Source organism: Montipora capricornis, chromosome 1 (genome assembly GCF_036669925.1).
Source record: "Montipora capricornis isolate CH-2021 chromosome 1, ASM3666992v2, whole genome shotgun sequence".
Classification (NCBI taxonomy): Eukaryota; Metazoa; Cnidaria; class Anthozoa; order Scleractinia; family Acroporidae; genus Montipora; species Montipora capricornis.
The window spans coordinates 12,077,468-12,084,645 of record NC_090883.1 but is presented as its reverse complement, the minus strand read 5'-3'; positions in this window follow the sequence as shown (position 1 = coordinate 12,084,645).

Below are 7,178 nucleotides of genomic sequence, written 5' to 3'. Positions count from 1 at the left end.
ACGACAGGCCCACGACATGATTTACAATTGTTGTGTACGTCAGAAAAAATGTCGTAGCATTTTAAAACATGTTTTAAAACGCTGCGACAATCGTAAGTCATGTCGTAGGCCTGACGTGAGCTTGTCGCATGCGACAAAATCGTATCGTGTAAATCGGCCCTAAGACTGTCTCGAAGGTTTTCAGCCAATCACAATGCAAATAAAATTGAATTCGCTATTGATAATGCGCATGCGTGACATTAGTCTCCTTTGCTGACGTGTTATTTTAATTATTTTTATCATTGTGTTGGCTTGTGCTCTCTCCTCATTAAATCTTACCCGTGAAAACACGTGTCAATTTTTAAGTCGCTTAACAAAGTCTGCAAACAAACCACTTTCACGAATGTTAAGTGAGACAAGAGCTGTCGTGAGAACACGGCCGTTGTTGTTATGCAGACAGAAATAGACAAAAATGAAACACGCTCGTGCAGGGTGTGCAGAGCTGCTGTTTTAGTCCACTCAATAATTTTTGACGTTCTCGTTGCCGTCGCTTAAGTCCCTATTCTCGGTTTTCAGGTGACGTCACTGCCGCCATGTTGGAGCCCCTAAACAAAGAAAGGGCGACCATGTTGGAGCCCCGCCAAACCCTCCGGGAATTCAACTCTATTATTATGCAAACGTGTTCTTTTGTTTTCGTTGAAAAACATGCCTGTTGATCAAGTGAGTGAAAACCAACAATTGCATCGCCTGCAACGAGGTCATTCTCGATCGTAACCATCATGTTTTGTTGTTTGGTAACCGACAAGCGCAATCAAAGCCTTTTAAACGCTTTTCGAAACGATCCACTGAGGAAGCATCCATTATACCAATATTTTCTCTCCCCTCACTCACAATTATTGAAACTTGAAAGAAGTGCGCATGTCCTGCCGGATGTCCGAGATTTACGAACATCCTGTATTGGCTGCGACCAGAGCCTTCATTTCGCCGACCAAGTGACCAAAGGAAACGGAGGGCGCTGAGGACGAGAATGCTTCATGTACTTTACCTCCTGTCATCCTCTAGGGTTCAGGAAAGGCTTCATCAAAGGCTAAGCCCCAGGGGCTCTCAGAACTAACACTTCACAGAAAACCAAAATTTGAAGAAAACAACGTACAAATCAAACCAAAAATACGCCACAGGGGTTATCCAGATAACCTTGTCAACATGCCGTCATCTGAAGTTCAGTTTTAAGCCGTTGTTACAGGTTGAAACTTTTCGATGAAACTTATGTGCAACAGCGCTGCGAAACAAGTTTCAGCAGGCGTTGCACCTTGTATTATGGTCGGTTTGATGAAACTTTTTGAACTTCCGTTGCGAGGCAAGGTTACACGGTGAAACTCTTGTTTTTATCAACACTGCGATCGTTGCAGAAGTAGGAAGCGGTTCTACTTTTGTCAACTTGTCCCACAAAGAAAGTTCAAAAGTTTCACGAAAACCGACCATGTTACACGGTGCAACGTCTGGTGGAACTTGTTTGGCAGCGCCGTTGAACGCAAGTTTCAGCTAAAAGTTTGAACTTGCAACAGCGGCTTTGAAAGAATGTCGGCTCTAAAAGTAAACAGAAAAAGCGTGCAAAAAGATTTTGCCGTTTATTACAGAATATCGCCCATCATGCAGTGCCTAATCTCAAATAAATTTTAAATAACAATATGTTATTATCAAATACAAATATATCTTATACAAAACCAACCCTCGCTGAGAAATCTTTAAAAACCCTCCCCTGTTTTGTATAGAAAAGTGAGATCTTTGAAAGATTTACTCGTTAAAGCAAAACTCTGAGGGTCTTTCATTTTCCTATCTTGGCTTAGCCTGCGTAGCATGTCGGTTTTGGTTGCTAAGTAATAAAGGCGGGCGAGGGCAGAAAAACCGCGAGGAGTTCGCGGCTTCGCCGCTCGTGCCCCCGGCTCGACAAAAAACCGCCATGCTACGCAGGCTAATCTTGGCTAATAGCAGTGGTGTTTGGCCACGTCATGCGAAGTGACCCGTGATGACTGACGTTTTATGACACCGGAAGCGTTTACTGACGGAAGTCAGTTCTGTAAATTAATTTGTGTGATACATTAAAATGATCATTTTTAAACAGTATAATTTGACCCTAATTAAGTCAATCCTTTAGTTCTTGTTTTAACGGTATTTGAGACATTGACGGCTGATATTTGCTTGCTCCGTTTGACGGTTGACGGTAAACGTATTGCGTTTTTAACGGTTGACGGTTTTTGGCCATTTGACGGCCAACCCCATTGACACCTTTTTTTAACGAAACCAGGAACGGAACCAGCTTTCTTAACAATCCTGTCTACTTGAGAATTGTCTAGATCACTCACTAGACAGAAAACTCCAAGATAAGAGTGGTGTTTGACTTCCAATAGGTACTTGTTATACAGAATGTATTACACATTTATTGAAACTTTTTTCCCTATGGACAGGCATCTTATAGCACTTAGAGGGATTAAAATCCATTTGCCAATAATCAGCCCACTGCCCCAGTTTAGCACAGTCACGTTGCAAGGCCAGTGCATTATGATGATCATTGATTGTGTGGTAAGGTGCATTCCAGGCCATCTTGAATATCATTGATAAATAATTTATAAGAGGAAGATATGTAACAGTTACTGGCTTTGAGGATGCTTCACCTACCACCACGGTTTGTTTTCTATTTGTGAGCCATGCATCAATCCAAGCAAGAGTTTGGCCTTGAATTCCATAATACTGCAATTTTCTAATTAATCTTTGGGGGTGATGGTATGGTACAAAAAGTGGCCTACCCCCGCCACTTGACGATCAACGATAGTTCGATACTCCACCTAGTTCACCAGGTTAGCAGCCAGTCCAGTTAGGTAGAACAATGAATTGATATTCAAGTGAGAAACACGACGTCTCTGTGAAGCTGCGCTAAATTCAACCATATCAAATTATACTACTACGGGTTTAGTGCTTGTCACCCTTATCCAACCATCCCACGTGACAACAATGAAATGTAACAATAACGAGTCTTCAACGCTCAGCACTGCCAGTGTTCAGAAACGAAGACCTGCTCAGAAAAAACGAAGAGTTCCAAAAATCCGGATAGCAACATGAAACATCCACAGCGAAACATCAGTGGAAAAACTTGCTGAATGCACCAAATGGTGTAAACTTCTCGGTATCACGATACTAGCGGTTAAGGAGGTGAAACGCTTAGACAAGGAAGTTGAGGATTGGTACTTCGATGGTGAAGTTCTGAAAGGATGGAGGTATATCGGAACAAATTTGAGTAACCAAAAAGGTGGAGTGGGATTCATACTAGCGCCAGAAGTGGCTCGTGAACTAACGATTGAGCATGATGAGAAAAATTGGGGCAGAATTATTTCGGTAAGAGTGTAAGTTAGCGGACTTAAACTCTAGATCACAAATGTTTATGCGCCACACGAGGACTACTCCAATGCCTACACGACACCTTCTACCGCCAAATCCGGCAATGCGCTGCAAACCTGGATAAAATTAAAGGCTACCAGCAAATATGGCTCGGTGACCTTAATCCTGTGGTAGGACGAGATGATTCAGACGCGTATGGTACAACTGCAGGTAATAACAGCAGACTTGCGAACTATACATCAGATAACGGTTACCGACTCTTACGATTCTGCAATGGACGATCTGTTCAACTGGTTCATACTCATTTTTCAAGTCGGATACGGCATGAAGGAACGCACTACGGTGCCATATTACATCATCACCAGCGCAACGGATCATAACCCAGTTATAATGGAACTAAATGTGGTTTCTAAAGCGAAATTACGGAAAATGTTGAAGAAAAAACCAGCAGAAAAAGTGATAAAATACGACTTGACACCGCTTCAGAATAAAAAGAAATGTGCTGAATTCTCGAAAGCAGTAGGGGATGCAGTTGAAAATGGAGATGGAAATGCTGAGGGATTGGATGCATTCCCGGAGGGGGGGGGGTATACTCCCAGAAAAATTGGGTAAGGGTGTGCGGCCCGTTTCCCAAAACCCTTACCTTATTCATCACCAAAATCTGCGTTTTTCCCTATCCTATTTATGACCTGACCAAAAATTTGATACCCAATTATGACCTGTACCCTTAAAATCAATACCCTGGTGCAGACCTGCTTTATAATTATATCCCTAGTTCAGACCAATGTTAAAGGCATTGTTTATCTGCTTTTATTAGGTAGGTTACATGATAAAGAAGTAGCTTTTAAATAAAAAACGAATTCAAGACTAGAGTGCAAAAATCGATATCCTATTTATGACCAAAATGAAGGAAAATTGGCAAAAATCGATACCCTATTTATGACCAAAACGGCTAAAAAACCCTACCCTTTGGGGCCGCACATACCTATATAGCCCATGTAAGGGAGTACCCCCCCCCCCCCCCCCCCCCCGGTGCATTGGGATGCATTGAATGAAATGTTGAAGGCTGCCTACCATAGGTCACTGAGAGATCATGCAATTACCGCGTGCAGTAAATTACCTTCGGAAGACGAAAAAGTCGAGAATTTGAAACGTGAGCACAAAAGAGCGAGAAAATTCAGGTTGCGGAAGCGACTCGCGAATGAGTTGCGGCATGCTAGGCGACTAGCGGAATGATTATGAAAAACAGGCGGCGAAACTGAACGATAACCACGCCAGGAGACGAGCTGAAAAGCTGTTTAAGGAAGTGAAACAATATGGAAAACGCATATCAACACCAGACGCATCCATGTATATAGTTATAGTTTATTACTTATTAGGCGCAAATTAACATCTGAATATGATCAAATGCGCCTTACAACTAAAACTACTCCTAATAATTACAATAAAATATAATTAAGAATACTTGAAATTAATAACTTTAAAAGTAATCAATCTAACAATAACAGGCAAAAGCCTTCCTAAATAAATAAGTCTTTATAGTTCGTTTAAAAACCAAAAAGTCATCGATGTCTCTAACACTCGCAGGCAGGCTGTTCCACAATACAGGGGCAGCTGTTTGGAATGATCTGTCTCCCAGAGTTTTCTTTGTTTTCTTTATGGGCAACTGTAATAGTAGTTCTTTAGAAGAACGAAGCTGGTACTTACATTTATCCTTTAATCGAACCAGATTACAGATATAGGACGGCGCCAGTTGATAAATTGCTTTAAACGTCAAAACTAATATTTTGAACTCGATACGGTAAGTAACGGGTAGCCAGTGCAAAGAAAATAAGACGGGTGTAATATGATTAAACCTCGGAGTTGAACATACGAGCCGGGCAGCACTATTTTGGATGCGTTGTAACTTACTTATGTGTATCGCGGGAACTTTATAAAGAAGACTATTACAATAGTCTAAGCGGCCAATAACAATGGAGTGAACAAGCGTATGTGCGGCATCGATGGTGAGGTACTTTCTGATCCGCCTTATATTGTAAATATGAAAAGACGCAGCTTTACATATCTTATTAATGTGTGGAATCATACTCAGGTTCTGGTCAAACCATGATCTTAAGTTCCTAACTGAAGTTACGGGAACTATACTGCTCTCACCAACGGTAAGACCATCAATGTTCACTTTAGTCAGTTGCTTTCTGGTGCCTATAATCATGAACTCCGTCTTACTATCATTCATGCGTAGTTTGTCCTTGATCATCCACGATCGTATAGCCTGTATGCACTGCTCCATTGCTTCAACTGCGTCATTTTGCGAACAAGCCAAGTCAGGATTGAATGAAAGATACAGCTGAGTATCATCTGCGTATGCGTGCGATTGTGGTAGATAATTCTTAATAACCTCAAAAAGCTTACTGGCATAGATAGTAAATAGCAATGGCCCTAAGCATGATCCTTGAGGAACACCACATTGCAATTTGAAATTCTCCGATAATTTTTGGTCAAAAGACACGCGCTGAGATCTATTGAGAAGGTAGGATGCAAACCACTGCAATGCTGATCCCCTGACTCCAAAGCTCGTACTGAGGCGATTCAATAACACTCCATGGTCAACTGTGTCGAACGCTGCACTCAAATCCAGCATCACAAGAAGAGTCACTCGTTGAGAATCCAAGTTCATTAGGATGTCATTTTGCACTTTTAAAAGTGCAGTCTCAGTGCTGTGACACGTTCGGTACGCTGACTGGAATGGAGGATATAAGCCATGTGATGTCAAATGCGCATGCGTTTGATCGAAGACGGCACGTTCCGTTAACTTTGAAATGTACTGCAAATTAGACACAGGTCTAAGGTTAGTAAACTCTGAAATCACGCCAGACTTTTTGAGTAGAGGGGAAACTAACGCCTCCTTCCAGCACTCAGGAAAATCCCCAGATGTAAGGGAACAGTTAATTATGCGTGTAATAACCGGCAGTAAAACATCGAGACAGGAGACCACAAGCGATGTTGGAGCTGGATCAAGTGGACAAGACTTTTTTGCAGATTGTCGGACAAGCTTCTGGACTTCGTCCTCACTGACAGGATGAAAAGCATACAGTGCCTTTTCCGGGCCAACCTCTGGATCCTCCGGTAAGACCATGTTTGCACAAGAGTTGGCGGCCTTGTCAATATCCGAGCGGATGGATTCTATTTTGCGGATAAAGAATTTTCCGATATCATTCACAAGAACAGATTTATCCTCATAGTCAGGAAAAGACGGTACTTCCTTCTTAGCCAGCAACTTCTTGGCTGCCCTAAATAACTTCCCTTGATCCACAATATTCTCCGCAATAAAGTTAGTATAGAAGTCCTTTTTTGCAGCATTCATCATGTAAGTTACACGGTTTCTTTGCGCTTTAAAAACATGAAGGTCTTCTTGTCGGCCAGTCTTCCGCCACCGCCTTTCCGCTTTCCTCCGAAGACGTTTAGCAGCCCCTATTTCAGCGGTGTACCAGGGAACAGAAGGGCGTGCATTCACAGTCTTAGATTTCAGTGGAGCATGACAGTCGATCAGCATGCACAGAGTGGAATTATAGTCCTTAGCAAGTTTGTCAACACCATATACAGGTGTTTCCGTTGTCAAAGGTGGTTGACATAAAGAGGACATCTCCAAGTCATGCTTAAACAACTCCATGTCTATTGATCGATATTTCCTGTAAGTGACCCGCTTTTTTACCGCAGGCGGTTTCTTTGGGATCAACTTGCAACAGACTGACGCATGATCTGAAATAAACCGGTCAACTCTAGGTGGAGCTGCTAAAACGGTCTCA